The sequence below is a fragment of the Gopherus evgoodei genome, chromosome 1 (assembly GCF_007399415.2).
Source record: "Gopherus evgoodei ecotype Sinaloan lineage chromosome 1, rGopEvg1_v1.p, whole genome shotgun sequence".
Classification (NCBI taxonomy): Eukaryota; Metazoa; Chordata; order Testudines; family Testudinidae; genus Gopherus; species Gopherus evgoodei.
Window position 1 is genome coordinate 46082627 of NC_044322.1, and position 18591 is coordinate 46101217.

The following is an 18591-nucleotide window of genomic DNA, read 5'->3' on the forward strand; positions in this document are numbered from 1 at the left end:
CATTAAGGGGTAGGCTGGGTCCCCAAGCATAACTATAGGCATTTCTACATCCCCAATGGTTATTTTCTGGTCGGGAAAGTAAGTTCCTTGCTCCAGCCGTTAATACAGACCAGAATTCCTAAAGATGTGAGAGTCATGTACCTTTCCCGGCCATCCCACATTGATATTGGTGAAATGTCCCTTGTGATCCACCAGTGCTTGCAGCACCATTGAAAAGTACCCCTTTCAGTTTATGTACTCACTGCCTTGGTGCTCCAGTCCCAAGATAGGGATATGCGTTCCATGTACCGCCCCACCACAGTTGAGGAATCTCATTGCAGCAAAGTCATCCACTGTGGCCTGCACGTTTCCCAGAGTCACTACCCTTGATAGCAGCAGTTCAAAGATCACTTTGGCTACTTGGATCACAGCAGCCCCCACAGTAGATTTGCCCACTCCAAAATGATTCCCGACTGACTAGTAGCTGTCTGGCGTTGCAAGCTTCCAGAGGGCTATCACCACTCGCTTGTGAACTGTGAGGGTTGCCCTCATCTTGGTATTCTTGCACTTCAGAGCAGGGGAAAGCAAGTCACAAAGTTCCATGAAAGTTCCCTTACGCATTCAAAAGTTTTTCAGCCACTGGGAATCATCCCAGACCTACAACACTATGTGGTCCCACCAGTCTGTGCTTGTTTCCTGAGCCCAGAATCGGCATTCCATGGCATGAGCCTGCCCCATTGTCATCAGGATAGACAAACTGCCATGGCCAGTGCTTTTAGAGACGTCTGTGTCCACGTCCTCATCACTCTCATGACTGCCCTGCTGTTGCTGCCGTCGCCTCCTCACCTACCTTTGCAGGTTCTGCATATACTGCAGGATAATGCGTGTGATATTTACAGTGCTCATAACTGCTGCAGCAATCTGAGCAGGCTCCATGCTTGCCATGCTATGGCATCTGTGTGGAAAAAAGGCGCGAAACAATTCTCAGCCGTTGCTCTCAGTGAGGGAGGGGTGACTGATGACTGTAGCTATCCCACAGTTCCCGCAGTCTCCGTCAACCATTTGAATTCTGGGTTGAGCTCCCGATGTCTGATGGGTCAAAACCATTGTTGCAGGTAGTTCTGGGTACATGTCATCAGTCCCCCACCCCTCCATGAAAGCAATGGAAAAAAATCGTTTCTCACCTTTTTTTCACTATCACCATATGTCTCCTGGGTGCTGCTAGCAGACGCAGTGCTACAGCGCTACACAGCAGCATCCGCTTGCCTTGCCTTGCCTTGCGGATGGCAGACGGTACAGTATGACTGGTAGCCGTCACCATCATCCCGTGAGTGCTCCTGGCTGGCCTCGGTGAGGTTGGTCAGGGGTGCCTGGGCAGACATGGGTGCTCCTGGCTGGCCTCGGTGAGGTCGGTTGGGGGCGCCTGGACAAAAATGAGAATGACTTTAGGTCATTCTCTCTCTAAGTTTTGTGTAATGGAGATTCAGTCCTGCCTGGAATATTATGCGAGCTGGAGGCTTCTGCCTCAGGCTGCTCTCCCAGTCGGCAGCACAGTGCAGTCACACCTACCCCAGCCTACTCCTTGCTACCATGGCTTATGAAGCCTGGATAGTAGTAAGGAGCAGTTCAACTACAGGCTGAGCAAGTGCAGAATGGTGGTTCACTCTACTTCCCTGTAAGCCAACTGCCCTCCCCTCCTTCCTTTGATCTCTGCTTGCAAAAGCAATAAAGTCGGTGTTGTTTCAAATTCATGCATTCTTTATTACTTCATCAAACAAATGGGGGGATAACTGCAAAGGTAGCCCAGGAGGGGTGGGGGACGAGGGAAGCAACGGGTGGGGTAGTTGTAGGGGTACCCCCTAGAATGGCATGCAGCTCATCATTTCTGTGGGATGTCTGGGACTCTGACCTGGAGTGGCCATGTGCCTCTCTGGTTCTTTAGTAGGTTTGCCTGATATTCCAGGCAGAACTGAATCTCCATTAGACAAAACTTAAAGAAGAGAATGACCTGGGGAGTCATTCCTATTTTTGTCCAGGCACCCCAACCGACCTCACTGAGGCCGGCCAGGAGCACCCATGTCTGCCCAAGTGCCCCTGACCAACCTCACCAAGGCTAGCCAGGAGCACCCATGTCTGCCCAAGCTCCCCCAACCGACCTCACCGAGGCCAGCCAGGAGCAACCAGGAGACAGCAGCAGACGGTACAGTATGACTGGTAACCATCTTTGCCAACTTGCAAAGGCAAGGAGCTGCTGCTGTGTAGCACTGCAGTACTGCGTCTGTCAGCAGCACCCAGGAGACGTACGGTAACAGTGAGCTGAGCGGGCTCCATGCTTGCCATGGTATGTTATCTACACAGGTAACCCAGGAAAAAAGGCAAGAAACGATTTTTTGCCGTTGCTTTCACAGGAGGTGGGGGCTGGCTGACGACATATACCCAGAACCACCTGCGACAGTGTTTTTGCCCATCAGGCATTGGGAGCGCAACTCAGAATCCCAATGGACAGCGGAGACTGCGGGAACTGTGGGATAGCTACCACAGTGCAACGCTCCAAAAGTCGACGCTAGCCTCGGTACTGTGGACGCACACCGCCGACTTAATGCACTTAGTGGGGAAACACACAAATGACTGTATCAAATCGATTTCTAAAAAATTGACTTCTATTAAATCAAACTAATTTCGTAGTGCAGACATACCCTGAGAATATATGGCATCAGGATGTTTCTGTTATTCATTCTAGTTCATGGACACTGCTACAAATCACCTTATCTAAAGCTGCAAAGCAGTAGAAATAGGTCTAAAGCAGTGATACTCAGACTGAGGCTCATGAGCCACAAATGACTCTTTAATGGATCTCCTGCGGCTCTTTGCAGCACCTGATATTAAAACACTGATTTAATCATTAACCAGTCAGGACGCTTTTACTGTTAGTTATAACCAATTGCAGTTGATAAAATACTTGGTGAGTCATTTTGCTGTGAAAATAATATACAACTAAATGAAACAATGAATTCACACTACTGTGGCTCTTTTAGGGAATGTAAATTGCTGATTTGGCTCCTGAACCACTGAAGTCTGAGTATCAGTGGTCTAAAGCAAGGCAAAGGATCAGAATTAGGGACAAAAGCAGGGATCTTATAAAGCATCACAGCATGCACAAAATACAGCTTTCTATTTTGTTGCTAATTCAGTTAGTAATTTTGCTGCTGATCTTTTAGATCCATGACCTTTTCCCCTCCCCATGAGGATCATTAGGAAAACACAGTTCCCATTTATATCCCCCTTGCATTATGATATCCCCTAGTTCACAGACTGCAGTGAAAATATTTACGCTGGGAAAGTGTCTCATTACCAGAAATCACATATAGCAGAGCTCATATTTGCACAGAAGCTGGTTTACCTCTATTTAGAATGATCTTTACAATTTAAAGTACCACATTTGCTCGAGTTAACAAACTACCCGAACATCTTTTTTACACTGCCCACATCTCCTCTGCATTTCCTGATGCCAACCTCTTGGTTTGTCTGCTTCTCCCATAAGCACCTTCATGCTCTCCTCTCCTTACTGTCTCAGCACCCACTTCTACGGTAACAAGAAGTCAGTCTAGCCATTATTGTTCAACTTTGAAGGAATCGGATATTTTTAATGAAGGTATATAAATGTGTGCCTTTTGATTGCATTCCTCTGTCCTACCTATGGCATGGTGGTTGGTTTGTGAGCCTGAGCTTTTCAGAGCAAAGACTGTTTTTGTGTGTGGGCGTACGTACATTATGGGTGCCACCAGAATACATATTTAGAATAACTAACCTATTTTTCCCCTCTCATGCCCTAAATAGAATACTGTATTAGGTTCAGAGATGGGCCTGAGCAAAAAAGTTGGATCCAGATCAGGATTTTGAATACCTTGGCCTATTACAGAAATAGATTCAACTTATGAAATATGGATTCTGGGATTTTGAACCATCATCACTTTTGTGCTTGTCTAGGTTTGGTTCATGCCCATATCTAGTGAAGTCTAAGAATACAAAGAACATTTTGACCTTTATTTAGTGCACTAAGCAACACTATGTTAGCTTATTAAAAAATAAACAACCCTAGATCTTTTGTTCCTGTTTTCAATTACAACAAACCAGTGAAGAAAAGGAATGTCATCCGAGCTGCAGTGTTATTTATAATCACCTAGATGCAGAAAAGTGTAATTTATATTTCACAGTGAATAATAGTCAGACCTGGAGCTCCCGAAAACACAATTTATAGTTTTTTAAATTGAAGTCATTACTCTTATACTGAAAAACAGTTTGTCATGATAAAGGAAATTACTTTTCTATCAATTACTCCTGGAAGATTAGTTAATTTACATTCGTAAAGCATAACAGCATCTCACCTCCCAAAGAGGATGCTTCTCACAAGCAGGAGGTAGTTTAGGAATTTTTTCAAAAAGCTAATGGAAAACAACTTGAGAATAAAATCAAGTGGACCCAACTACAGAGTATAAACTCTTCTTGAGCTACATGCACCACTTTATAACTTACCATTTTGTGCTTTGTCCTCGTCAGGACATACTAGTGGGACAAAGGCAGGATATTGATGGGAGATTTCCAATAAACAGGTGCTGCAGGAAATTGTATTGGTGATTCTGCAAGAGGCATGCTTCCCTTGGAACCAACACTAAACCACCAAGGTGTAAATAGACTCAGATTTAAGGTCATAGGGGACTGTAGGTTCAGCTGATCACGGCTCCCACTGGCCGCGGTTTGCCACTCCAGCCAATGGGGGCTGCGGGAAGCAGCGCAGGCCAAGCGATGTGCTGGCCGTGGCTTCCTGCCACCCCCATTGGCCTGGAGCAGCGAACCGTGGCCAGTGGGAGCCATGACAGGCCGAACCTGCGGACATGGCAGGTAAACAAACTGTCTTGGCCTGCCAGGGTGCTTACCCTGGCGAGCCGCATGCCAGAGGTTGCCAACCCCTGATCTAGTCTGACTTCCTGCACATTGCAGGCCAAAGAATCTCACCCACTCACTCCTGTAATAGACCCCTAACCTCTGGCCAAGTTTCTGATGTCCTCAATTCATTTATAGGCTTCAAGTTAGATTCCACCATTTACACTAGTTTAAATCTGCAAGCTACCCATGCTGCGGAAGAAGGCAAAAAACCTCAGGACCCAACCTCATCCGGGGAAAATTCCCTCTTGATCCCAAATATGGCAATCAGTTAGAATCTGAGCACGTGGGCAAGATTGTCTATGAATTGTTCACATGACTAGTCTATGCTAAAATGTCCTGTTATCTGTTATCCCATCCTCCCTCTCCACCCCCTATTGCCTGCAGGTTTGTTTCATCCACTTCTTATGTTTGATCTTTGAGATTAAGTTCCTTAGGGCAGGGTCTCCACATTTACTATATGTTTGTACAGCAACTAGGACAACAGGGGCCTAAGCTGGTTGAGACCTCTAGGTGTTACCACAATATAGATAATAAAACAAAAAGAACAGCCCAATATGGTGTTCATTTGACAGTGATGCCATTTTTAGGGTAAAATAATCCCAGGGTCCTGATCACATGTGGACATTAAAGATTCCAAGGCACTTTGTAAAACATGAAATGCTAACTCCTGTCCAAACTAATACTGGTAATTACAGTTTCAGCTGAATAATGTAGAGGACTATCTTAAGTAGAGAGAAAGTAACTTCTAATAAAAAAAAAATAAAATCACTGTGCAGAGTTCACTTCAGACATGGTTGCCTTTCAGAAGTGGACAAGTGGTGGCCAGGGCCAGCGCTTCCATTAGGCGACCCTAGGGTGCCAGGATTCGGGGGGCAGCATTTAGTGCGCTCCCCATGGGGCGCACGGGTGCTTCCGGTTCCGCTCCCGTCACGCCGCCGAAGAAGGACCTTCTGCCGATGTGCCATGGAAAACAGCGGCAGGCAATTGAGCGGCTCAATGACTGCCGCTGTCGCCTGCGGCATTTCGGCGGAGGGTCCTTCTTCGGCGGCGCGATGGGAGCAGAACCGGAAGCTTCCATGCGCACTGTGGGGAGCGCACAAAATGTCGCCCCCCGAATTCTGCCTATGGTGCCAGAAACCCTGGCGCTGCTCCTGGTGGTGGCCTATGTATAGTTTGTAAAGTGCTTAAGGATGGAAGAGGCTACCACAATTACATATTGTTAAAGGCCCAACTTTGGTGTTATCTATATTTGCCTTCTGTTATCTGAGCTTTTAGGGTACATTCAAGTCACATTTTCAAGCTTTTCTCCACAGCCATAAAGGCTAGAATCTTACCTTAAAAAATAAATAAATAAACAGAGTCTCAAAATTGCATGTCTCCTGGATCTGGGGCTTTAACTAAAACTAAAAGATAAGCTGGACTGTATCCTGGGTGAAACCTGCCTCTCAATACTTTTTTCACTCTATGCTAAATAATGTCAATCTTCTTTGTGCATGTTCTGTTTGCTACACAGAGAAATTTCAGATATCTAATAAAACATTTTGATCACTGAAATGTTAGGGGAAGAATTATGAAGATCCTTGCAAAAGCGTGCATCTTACATTTTAAAATTCTGGAGTTTTCAAAGTTTTCAGACTGGCTGTCAAACTCAGGGGGAAATTATCTCCTGTTCCCCCTTGTGAAACACTCAACATTTTTCAAACAGTTGTCATACACACACACACACACACACACTTTTATAGTGCCTTACCTAAAAGGCTCAAAGCTCTTTAGAAACATGAATGAATTAATACCCACAACACCCCGTGTGACAGGTGTGTTTCCTATCTTAGAAATGGGGATACTGAGGCACCGAAGTTACTGGTTTGCCCACACAAGAAAGCTGTAGGAAAGCCAAGAAGAGAACCCAGATCATCTGACTAGTCCTGTACATTAACCACCACACCAGTGCTTTTCTCCTAATTTTAAATATAACATCCAATATCTAAGAAACCATTCATTTTAAATCCTAACAAAATTAAAGTCTTGGAAATACAATATACTGCTATATTAACAGGCGAATGTTTGTATGACTGAAGAGTTAAACATTAAAGCTTTTTCTAGATAAGTATGTGTGCAGAAGCACATTGAAGGGGGAGGAGGAAGGAGAGGAGTTTGGTGTGACACTGGAAGGGAGCTGGTTAACTGAAATGACAATAACCTCAATAAAAATCCCATCACTCAAAGCTGTGTGCTCCACAATCTCTGCCAACAGGATGGAAATTGCGACAACATATCCTGGCATGCCTGAAACTCTTTCTCTAGGGGATGGAAACTGAGTAGTTGCTGGTTCTAAGCAAGGAAGTCAGTGTAAGGGATGCCATTATTTTTTAAACAGTGATCAAGAGATGAGGGGGGTTTGGAGGACTATTTTTTATTTATATTCAATAAATTCATACATTTCTTTTTATTTGTGTAACCCTTCTGCCCCTCTGAGTTGGCAGCAACAAGGGCCGGGTTCAGTATCCAGGGGTTCCGTTTCAGTAACACAATGCATAACCGGCTCGAGCCCCCACCCAGTGACCTGGGACACTCACATACCACACCCCCCTGGGCGCCTCTAGGAGGCAATACTTCCCCTCTCGCAAGCATGGAGTCTGAGTGTAGCAAAATCTTTTTAATAAAGGAAGGAATTAATGCGGCATCCCCTTGGAGAAACACCACAAACAGGTTATAACACAAACCATAAACAAAAACCCACCTCCAAGTACTTTTGGCACTGTCCTTTTTCCCCTTAGGGTTTTAAGTCCAATCACCCCAAAGTCCAACAACCCAAAAGTCTCTGGTCAATGCCACCCCAGAGTTCGAGAGTTTATCTGTAGAGGTCCCTCCCCCCAGCCTGGATAGAAAGGGGCACCTTACGTGGTCCTGGGCCAACTGCCCTGCCTCTCCATGGGTTCTGCTTCCGCCTTCTTCACAAACTGCTCCGCTTTACCAGCCTCTGCACGCTGCTCCTCCAGCCATCCTCAGAAACTGCTCTGCTCCATCAGCTGCTCTGCTCCATGAGCTGCTCCGGTTCTCTCTGCAAACTGCTCGGCTCCGCTCACTCTGTGGGCCGTTCCACCCGTCCCACAGCTACTCCGCTCTGTCAGCCACTCTGCTGCCACCAGCTGTCCCGTGATCCGCTCCAGCCGTCCCCACAAACTGCTCCACTCCGCCAGCAGCTCTGTTCCACAGTATAGCTTTGGGCTCCCCACTAGTTAGCACCATACTCAGTGCTCTCAGCTCAGTGATTTTCGCTTTTTAGTGATTCCAGCTCATAGTAGGAGAGCCCCAGTGCTAGTGCACCATTAGCCCAAAGTGATTTCAGCTCAGTAACCTGTATTTAAATTCTCAAGGGAATAAAAAAATCATCTCTGACATTCCACAGTGAAGGGAGGAGGGGGTGCAACTGGTGCATCTGGCTCCACAAGGAGACTGCACCACCAGGCACAAATACCTGTCCCCAGCCTCTCTCATTTCTCTAGGTTTTGGAACCCATGTCTAGCCAGTACTGCCCAACTGAGGGTGAGCAATTTGTCACCAAGCAGTCCCACAGCTTGGGAGTCTGGGATAGGGTAGGCGTGCCTATGCAAATACACTCTCTGAAATTCTTTCCACCAAATGTCAGTGTAGAGCTTATCCTAACTCTGCTTACATTTGAATTAAAATAGTTTCAGCTCAGATCATTACAGACAATGCATGAAATGCTTTCTAGATTTCCTTTGAAAAATTAAAGTAAATCTGTCCCATAACTGGAAATAAACCATCTAGACTTTGCCCCATCATCCCATGACAACCTATATGCAGTTATAGAACTTAGGCTGTGCAACAGCTGCTGATAAAGATGGAGCAAAGTCTTTAAAAAATTATGTTAAATGTTAACAGACCACAAGAAAACACCCAAAAGACCAACACACAAACAGGTAAGTAAGTCCAATCAGAGCTCACTAATTAGAGATGTCATCACAGGTGTGCAAGTGTGTGTATCATCACTGTACTCTCCTGTAGCACTTTGCAGACTGGTTCTTGAGAGGGCAAGTTTGACATCTGGGCGAAGCATTAGAAGGTATTGTCCTGGAGTACTCTGCTGTAGTGTTGGTAGGGGAGAGGAACTGAGTGCCTCATGATGGTGGTGATTGAGAGTGTGTTGTCTGAAGTCTCCAGTTTAGTAGCAAACACATGGGACTGGCTCCTTTTTCCAGGGCCACTCTGCTTCTATATCTTTCTTTCCTCTTTTCTGTTTCTCTCTCCTCTCCAGGGTCATAACCATGCCAGGGCAAGCAGAGTAGCTATCCACGGTGCAAAGCTGCAGGGCAGAAAAACGGGGTGTTGGGGGGGCTACACATGGTTATTTCCCCTCCCCCCAATTTCAGCCTTCCATTTAGCAGAGGTTTTCAAGTTGTGGGGGTTGGCATGTCCCACACTCTGAAAACTGTCACTTCCTTCTAGGAGCCAGTGGATCAGAAGCTGGTGGGAGCTGCCCGGCCCACTTGAGCCCCTGGCTCTCCATGCTGTGGGAGTTAGAGTGCTGGCTGACTGGCCAGCAGCCTTCCCTGCATTGCTCCCGGAGGTGGGCCACCGCTGCTCTGCTAGGAGGACAGGCAGCACAGCTCTGAGCTGTGCCCTGATGTGCTCCTGCTTCTCCTCTGAAGAATCCTAGCACCAGCTGGCCATGCTCCCTGGAGCTGCCCCCTGCTCACAGAGCCCAGATGCCATAAGATGCTCCCTGAGGTGCTCGCTTGCCGCTACCTGGCACTCCCAGCTCTGCTGCTGGCAGCCAGGCTCCATGGGCAGGGGCTGGCTGCAGGGGGCATCACCGGCCACTGCCAGGTTCTTTTGAGAGAGAGGCAAGAGTGTGCCAGGGACGCAGCTCAGAGCTGTGCCGCCCGCCCGGCCTAGGGAGCGCCCACATTGCGTCTATGGGGGCACAAATTTGCTCGCTTGCTCTGGATGCTGAAATGCCTTGTTATGGCTCTGTTCCTCCCCTTTATGCTGCTCTTTTGCTTCTCTCTTTAATTCCCAAGCCTCCCTTGATCTTCAACAGTTGAGCCACATGAGCCTTTTTTTGTTGTCGTCCATTACCTCCTGCAAATGGTTCACAAGAACTTCTTGTGAGTTCTCTTCTGCCCTTGCATAGATTGCCAAAAGCTTCCAAAAGCAGCACACCTCTCTTCCTTGCCTCTGTCTGCAAGGAGAGCTCTGTACATGCATCTTGTAATTCTTACACTTCACCTACACCATCCACGAGATTAGTGCCTGGCAATTCCCCTCATCCTTGTTTTTTCTGTTCACAGACTGTGCTGTCTCAGCAAGTCAAGCCACATGCTTTTAAAAACATAAGTTTGTTGCAATCCTTGAAGTGACACTTCTATTGCTATTGTTTCAGGCCACTGCTTATGGCAGACATATTTAAGTTTCAGATTTTGTTGAAAACTCTATTCTAACAGTTTATTTCAAGGTAACATCTGAAAACTATTAGTTCACTCCTATCACAGAATTCAGTTATCTCTGTGGTTATTTTGTAATTAGGGGGCATTGGTCACATGCATGCTTTGTGTGGCTAGCAAGCCAGCAGGGTGAGCAGAAGGCCTACCCAGTTATCTGCATGCCTCACATACAGCTAAGTAGCCAGCAGTTAGTCTACAGACAGACAGATGAAAAAGTTGATTAGTACAAAACCATTAGACATTCTTGCAATGTTTTGACTAAGAGTTCATCCAAGATAACTTAAATAAATTGGCCTGAAATGTTAATTACATTGGGATAGGTGGGACTGGACCACTATCATTTAACCTGGTTCAGACAATTTTCAAGTGATCCGCTGTTATTGACAAGAGACGCACATGAAAACTTACTTCAGCTGCTGGGCCTAACTGAGACTAGGGCTTTGAATGGCACTAACTGGCTATAATGATGACATCTCAATACCAGCAGTCCAATTGTGTCATCTCTGGTCACTGTGAGAGCACCTCTTTCTGGCCACCCTGAGAATTAGCTTTTTCCAGGTCCAGCACCCCATGCCACTGCTTGTTCACACACCCTGCCACATTCTCTCTATACACCTCAGAGTTCTTCTCTTCATGACTTGGCCCTCCAGCCAAGTCGCTATAGTCCTCCCATGCTGCAGTATCAAAGTTTCTCCATACAAACTGTCTCAGGCAGTCTTCCCATTCACTGCCCAGACTGTGCCACTTTCCCAGTGGCTGGTAGGGGAACCTGGGACCATCCTGTACTCTTAAATTCCAGCCCAGAGACCCTATGTCTAGCAACTGTGGTCTGTTTTCTCCCAGACTCTGTTGCTAGTCCCCTAGACACCTTCCTATGGCTTCTGGCTTTTCCCCCACCCCCCAGTTTACCAGCTTAAACTCCCTCCTCCTATGGAATAACTGCACACTTCTTAACTCCATAGCTACCCCCCCCCACTTCTTCTCCCATGGAGGGTCTGCAGACTACTTCCTCCACAGTACCTTTCTACTGCTAACTTCCAGGCTTTATACCAGCCTCACCCATGCCCTCTCAGCTGGGTTCCATCATCAATCAGCTTTTCAAGTCCTGGCTCACCCTCAGGAGCAGTCTAACAGGCTAATTAACCTAATTTAACCTGATGTGCCTTGTGTGGGGTGCACACCCCATCATTTCTCAATATATTGATTCACTTTCATTCTGTTTTTGGTGTTTTGAAACTAGTGATACCTGAACATTATTTTGGAAATAGGAGTCAGTGGTTTGTGGTAGTTCAGGCCATGGCACAATGCTTCTGTGGAAACTGCTGGTTCGTAACAAAGGGCAATAGTGGACTCTAGAAATGTCTGTTTGATGGAATGATGGAAAATTTGGTCTTGACATAACACCACAGATGCACGGGTAGCAGCAGGCCTAGCTGGAGCGGGGGCGGGGTAAGGAGATCAGCAGATTTCCACTTTCCTCAGCAGCTGGTTATGTTATTAAATTAACAATGTGGACTGGGACACTTTCACACAAGAGCATCCTCCTGTGTTAATACTGGTTCTACCAGGCTCTTCCGTAAACTGCACTGGCACACCCTCTAAACAAAAGAACTAGTAAATATCTGCAAAATGCACTGGTATTGTCTCATCATCATGACCATGCTTGAAAACCAACTCTTCATTTTGGTTGCCACCTTGGAGATGCAGAAAAAAACAGCCATTGCCCACCTCTTATCTGCCTGCTCCTAACCAAATGGGTCCTGGTGCAGATTATAACTAATTATTAGTTAAGTGTGGCTGAGGGATGTGCAAGAGGCTCTGTGTAGGACCCAAGGTTATGGGTGGTGCCAAGAACTCTGTAAAGGGCTGTGGGTAATCAATACATGAAGAGAGCTGATGGGTGCTGGGTGTCTGAGGGATGCAGGGGAGTAAAGGGAGAGAGATGTAGTGGGGGGTAGTGGATGCAATGCACATGCAACTCTCCAAGCAAGGCTGCCCAGCAGCATGACTGACCATCTGGAACTCCAGAAGCCCCCTGTGAAAGTGGAAGAGGGGGGAACACCAGTTACTGGGCTTCCATTTCTCTCTCCAGAGCAGTGAGCTCACTTCTGCTTAACTGTCCAATGGAAAAAAATAAAAAGATTCTGGCACATATTTACCAGCCACTGCCAAGGCAGTACAAAGAACAGCCAGATGGCAACTCTACTTCTCAGTGTCTCCAACAGGCACATAATTCCCCAGTACATTGACACAATGAGTGTTGGGAACTGGGACATAGGTGGTATGGTCTAGTGGGTAGAGCAGGCATCAAGCTCAGGGAATGGAAGTGAGGATCAGAATGAAAGTCACCTACCAAACAGCAGAGCCTGGGGTACGGCCAGAATCAGAATTGGAAATGAAAGCTGAGGATCAGAGCTGTGATCAATTACCAAATGCCAGAAATATGGGTTAAGACAAAGGTCTGAGCTGGGGGGTTGGAGCCAGGAATGGTAGCTGATGGTCAGGAGCAAAGCATAAAGGCAGGAACCAGATGGGAGCAAGGTGGGAGCTAGGAGCAAGGGCAAAAGTGAGGCAGGAACAGGGCTAGATGCAGACTGCAATAGTAAGTCTGCTCGATTTCTCAGCCAGCCCACCCAGCTCATTTCCTGGCTTATGCAGCAGGAGCAAGCCAATCAGGTGTCTGCAGACCTTGGGTACACTGACAGGCCTGCCTGTAGGGCATGACCTTTCAGGAATGGTGAGATAGCAATTTGCCTATCTGCCTTAGTGGTGACATGGGTCTGTCAATGATCTAGCATACTTACAATCCCCGGTTCTAGTTCTGCTTCCCCAAAACCTTATACTGGGGCTAGTTAATCAGGATGATGCTGGTGAAACTTTTTCACTAGCTTAGGAGAGTGAACATGGGTTTCAGTCTCCCTGCATCGTTCCCAGTTACCTTCCCAGTATGAGGTATTGGAGACAACCTTGCCAAAAACAGGAGTCAAGGATCTTATGCACTATATATTCTTTGTGTCCCCTGAATCCCAGCTGGTAGAGGAGTTGAGACCCAGCTGGAAAGGGACTCTCTGTGTTGGGCTTGAGGAGTGACACAAGGAATACTGGATGTATGTGGAGGGACTGGGGAAGTTGCAACTTAAACTCAACAGCACTGACCTGTTTGCATATTTGGAAGGGACCAAGGAACTGGTGGTTTAACTTCTGGGAAGGCTGATTTTTCCTAAGCTATTTTGCAGTGAGCCAGACCTTCTAGACCCCAGCAAATGCTGCACACGCTTGGCATCAACAGTCTGCAGACCATTTATAGGCTTCTTTAGCCTCCTCTTGGAAATGGTGAATTTGCTTGACCCAGTTGATGGCTCCCAGGCTTGGCGAGTCTAAGGCATTGATGCTGGAATAGGGTAAGCCAGGGGTCCAATGCCCTCCCACTTTTTGAAAGTGGATGGGCCTGGCATATCCACTTTTCGCCACAGCCCACCTGCCTCTGCCCCTCCTCTTTCCCCCAAGGCAACCCCGTGTAAAGACCGAGGGTACCATAATAACCCTAGAGACTCCAGCTGGCTAGGGTTGCCACCTCTGACTGAATCTATTCCAGGAGATTTTTTTTCCCCAACGCGACTTCATGTCATTTTCTTAAAATATCCTATTAAAATCTCCTGGATTGCTTTCAATAGTCATCGGGAGAATGATGACGATTCCAGGAGACTCCAGGCCAGTCCAGGGCATCATGGCTTAAATGTAATACTTTTATCCGGGTGCACCCCTGTGGAATGTTGATGTATGTTAACCCATCCTACATAGATTGTTTCATTTTAGCCATTCCCTTCTCAGGTGGAGACTCCCTGGCAGAGTTATCTTCCTGAGAGGCTATCTGAAGGAGTGTCATTATGTCTAGACTGATTGCAGTGTTGATGAGTTATGAGGCTTCAGGAAATGGGATGATTCTGAGCTGGGTTTCCTCATTCCCTTGGTAATATTCCCCTTTATGTGATACAGCATCTGCCTTTCCATTTCTGGTCCCTGGACTGCATGAAATGGTGAAGCTGAATTGGGAGAGGAATAGTGCCCACCTGAGCTGTCTTTGGTTTAGGGCCCAAAACCTCCGCAGATACTTAAGATTTTTTTTTAACTAATCTTTTCAGCTGAAATGGATTCAGGGGTGATTTCTATGACCAGCAATAGAAAAATAAACTTCCCTCCCTCACCTGAAACATAGTCAGCATATCCCTACGGGATGGATTGCATGCCCAGATATGCATATAGACTGTCCCTGAAATTTGTGGAGCAATGCACTTTAGGATATCATACTGCACAGAAAGCTGAGAAGTCAATGTCACAGTTAGGAGATCCCATCCATGTTGCAAAATAATCATGTTAAGATTTTCTAGCACAAATATCACATGATTATCTTGCAGTGTGAATGGTCACTGAAATAACGCAATTATTATCTTCAAGAATGAGACTTCTGTGAGCAGGTAACAGAGCTCTCCTTGTGATTGGCCCATGAATTTGGAAGTTGTTTCCAGAAGGCACTAGGAAATCACGAACCTCAGCACTTACAGAGAAAAACTCAGAATTCACTCTCTGGCTTTCTTACAATAATATCACCAACAAAATAAAGAGAGAAAAAAAAAACCTCCCAAAGTCAGTCCCTGCAAACTGGAAGAGAGAAAGAAATATAACTATGTGCACATTTTATAATTTGTGAGGTACAGATACCATGGTGATGGACATGGTGTAAAACCATAATTAAATATGATTTTGCAGAGTGCTGTTAACAATAAATGAAATTCGCAGGAAAATAACTGAGAGAACACGATCTTGTGCAGAATTTTAACTATGCTGCTTAATTTAATCTTTTCTTTTGGAAGAAACTCTAACTAGAAAAACAACTGACAACCCTGTAGTTAACTGGCAGCCCTTCTATTTGTAATGTTTATAATTGCAGTACTGTTTTGTTTATCGCATCCAAATACCCTAGCCTGGCACATACATCAGCTGGAAATATTAGACCAGATATGATCCTACTTACACTGAAACAAATCCAGAGTAACTCTACTGACTTCAGGGGAGTTCTTGTTTATTTATACTTGTGTAACCAAGAATCTGGTTCACTGTTTGTGTATAGCAGGGGTAGGCAACCTATGGCACGCATGCCACCTTCGTCACACGAGCTGATTTTCAGTGGCACTCACGCTGCCCGGGTCCTGGCCACCGGTTCAGGGGGCTCTGCATTTTAACTTAATTTTAAATGAAGCTTCTTAAACATTTTAAAAACCTTATTTACTTGACATACAACTATAGTTTAGTTATATATTATAGACTTATAGAAAGAGACCTTCTAAAAACATTAAAATGTGTTAGTGGCACGCGAAACCTTAAATTAGAGTGAATAAATGAAGACTCAGCACACCACTTTTGAAAGGTTGTTAACCCCTGGTATATAGCAATAGCCAACAGAGAAAACGCTGTCAAATTAATTGACTAAAAGAACCCAGCTGAGCACTCATATAAAAAGGAAACACTCTGTAACATAAGGCTTATAGAAGCCCTTCAGTTTGGGGATTTGTTTATTAACATTTAAAAGCTATATAACTTAAAGCATATCAACGTATATTCTATTATTTATACATCTGTTTACATTAATTTACTAGTGGAGAAAAGGGAAAGAAAACGGCTGAAACGACATTTGATTTTAACATTATTAAAATGTAGTGTGGTTTGTGTGACACACAGGTTTAAAACAATTCTAAATATTTACCCTTAAGTAGATGTTTGTGCTTGTGGATTTTAGAATAAGAAACTTCTTCCAATAAAAAGTGCCTCGATGTCAGAACAGCAGCACACTGCACTGAGGCATTTCTCTGTTTGGAAAATGTGTGTTCTTTTTATTGTTCTTCAGCACCTCCTGCTGGAATGTCTTCACATAAATACCAACTTCAGCTTAATGGAAAACCACTATTTTTTTCCCTTTTGGCCAAAGTTTAAATGTTCATGCTGTAGTGGCCAGTGGAAGGTGGAGAATAAATGGGAGGGAAACACTTTGGGACAAAGTCAAAGATGAATTAAAGTAGATTCTACATTTATCTAGCCATCTTAGCATGGAAATTATACTGGCGTAGATTCAGAATCACTTAGACTCACACCCACTTTTCAATAAGATGCTACTTATTCCCATTTATGTGTCTCTTCTGACTTTGGATTGCTAAATATGCTGGAATCTAAGAGAGTCTAAACTGGTGTAATGCACATGTCAAGGGGCAGAAGGGAAGGGTGAAGTTGGCAAAGCAACTTACTTAAGGAAAGATTGAAAACAACCTTGTTTAATAATAAAACTTTCAGCTTTTATCAAGGACCTAGTAAACAAAAAACAAACAAACAAACAAAAATCCAACATATTAGCTTTAACTACATAGGAGAAAGTATATAGTAACATTTTAGGACCAAATTATGTCTCCTCGCCCACCCCCATGCAGGTTATTCTCTAGTAGGAAGCTGACACTCCTCAAGTTTGGACTCAGAATTTTTGCCCTGTCCTGCAGATCCTGTATCCTGCAGAACTGGTGTTCAGCCCCAAAGGCTCTACTGAGGTAAAACATTTAAAAGTTCCTATTTATTTAAAAACATAAATAGAAAGGGATTTATTTGGGGGGGGAGAGGGGGACAGTAATTTGTTTTTAACTGCCATGGATAATTCTCTCACACATTAGTAAACATTCTGTATCATTTTGTCACAAAAAGACCTATGTAAATCTGCATCATAATGAGCTATAATCTCTCAAGCTAATTTGCCACAATCATTATTAATTGGCCATCTCGCCAACACCTGATACCAACAGATTTTTCATCTAAGTGAATGCAATGCCCCACAATTGTGACAGCAGGATTTAAACTAATCCCTCTTCACACACAAGCAAGCACCAAATGACACTCATGACAAAGACAAAGACCAGTCTGACATTTGCTGACAACTCCCATGGGATTCCCCCCTCAGCAGGACTGGCCCTGCACATAAACCCATTTTCAAATGGCATAGATAATCGAAGCCATTTCAATCTAGACTGGTTACATTCACTGAAAGAAACCCCTTCTTCCTACTACACGTTTATTATCACAACAAACACAGCTAACCTTTTGTGAAGTTTTTCAAAGCAAGAACTGTTATCAGGGAAAGAATCACAGTAGTTTGTCAGGAAAATGTTATTATACAGACAGTTTATCATATACACGTCATGTAAAGTTGCACATTACACAACAAAGTGTTTAAAGGCTGACATGCTAATTACACTTCCAGTTTTAAAGTTCAGGCATGAGACTTCTTACCTTGCAGTTGCAGCTCCAAGCTGTCCTTAAAGATAAAGCAGCCCATAAGACATCCTGGTTTTGTTTTCTTGCTTAAAAATATAATCTGTCAGAGGCACACAAGATGACTTGTAAGGGGCCAGCCCCTTCTTGCTGTACACACCAATGGGAAGATCAGGGCAGCACATGTAGGAAGCTGTCTCCCTGAGAGCCTGTCACAATCAGCACACGCTCTTTGTGACTGAGGTGCCAAATTAACCTTGGTGTTAGTGTCAAAGCACTTCACCCATGCAACCATAGCACACGGCTCATCATCCTAGCCATACAACAGCAGAGAGTGACAAACACAATGCCTCCCCCATGTTTCATTACTCATGTCAAGACAGGCCTACAAGGGAAAGCTGAAGGGTTATGCCATCTTTACCGGTGGAAGCAAAATAGTGCTTCTTTGCATAAACTAAACCATTATCATTGCTTTCAATAAAGTAAGTTTTGATAAAACAACGCCATGGCTCCTGGGGCTTTGCTTCATTTCTGTCCTTTTTCATACATTTTTTATGAAATCTTTAAAGATTTATCTTTTTCACCCTCTTTCTGCTGCATTGTATCTTCCTTTTCAGTATTTTTCTTTAGATTTTTTGAGGGTTTTTCCTGTTTATATTTTCTGTCCTTAATTTTATGCCCTGATCCTGAAAAATCATGTGGGGCAGGCCCCTGTTCTGCATGGAGCTCTGCTGAACTAAATGGAGGTCTTCCTGTGCATATGGACTTGGAGTTTATTGGGCCTTACTTTGTTTCTTCTCCCTCAGTATGCTCAGTCTCGCTCCCCTCCTCTGTTCCCTTCCCTGTTAGCTCTCCGACATGCTCTGTCCCTTTTAGGTTTCCCCTCCATCTGAAG

The 18591-nt window shown here is 45.0% G+C and overlaps 1 protein-coding gene across 2 annotated transcripts in view; it reads right to left on the bottom strand.

Moving 5' to 3' along the window:
- STARD13 (StAR related lipid transfer domain containing 13) overlaps positions 1 to 17784 on the bottom strand; it is a 521076-nt gene extending 503292 nt beyond the window's left edge. For both annotated transcript variants that reach the window (XM_030563204.1, XM_030563196.1), the window contains exon 1: positions 17715 to 17784. The gene's annotated coding sequence lies outside the window, so the exon portion shown is untranslated. The remainder of the gene's footprint in view (positions 1 to 17714) is intronic.
- Between the last annotated feature and the right edge of the window lie 807 nt (positions 17785 to 18591).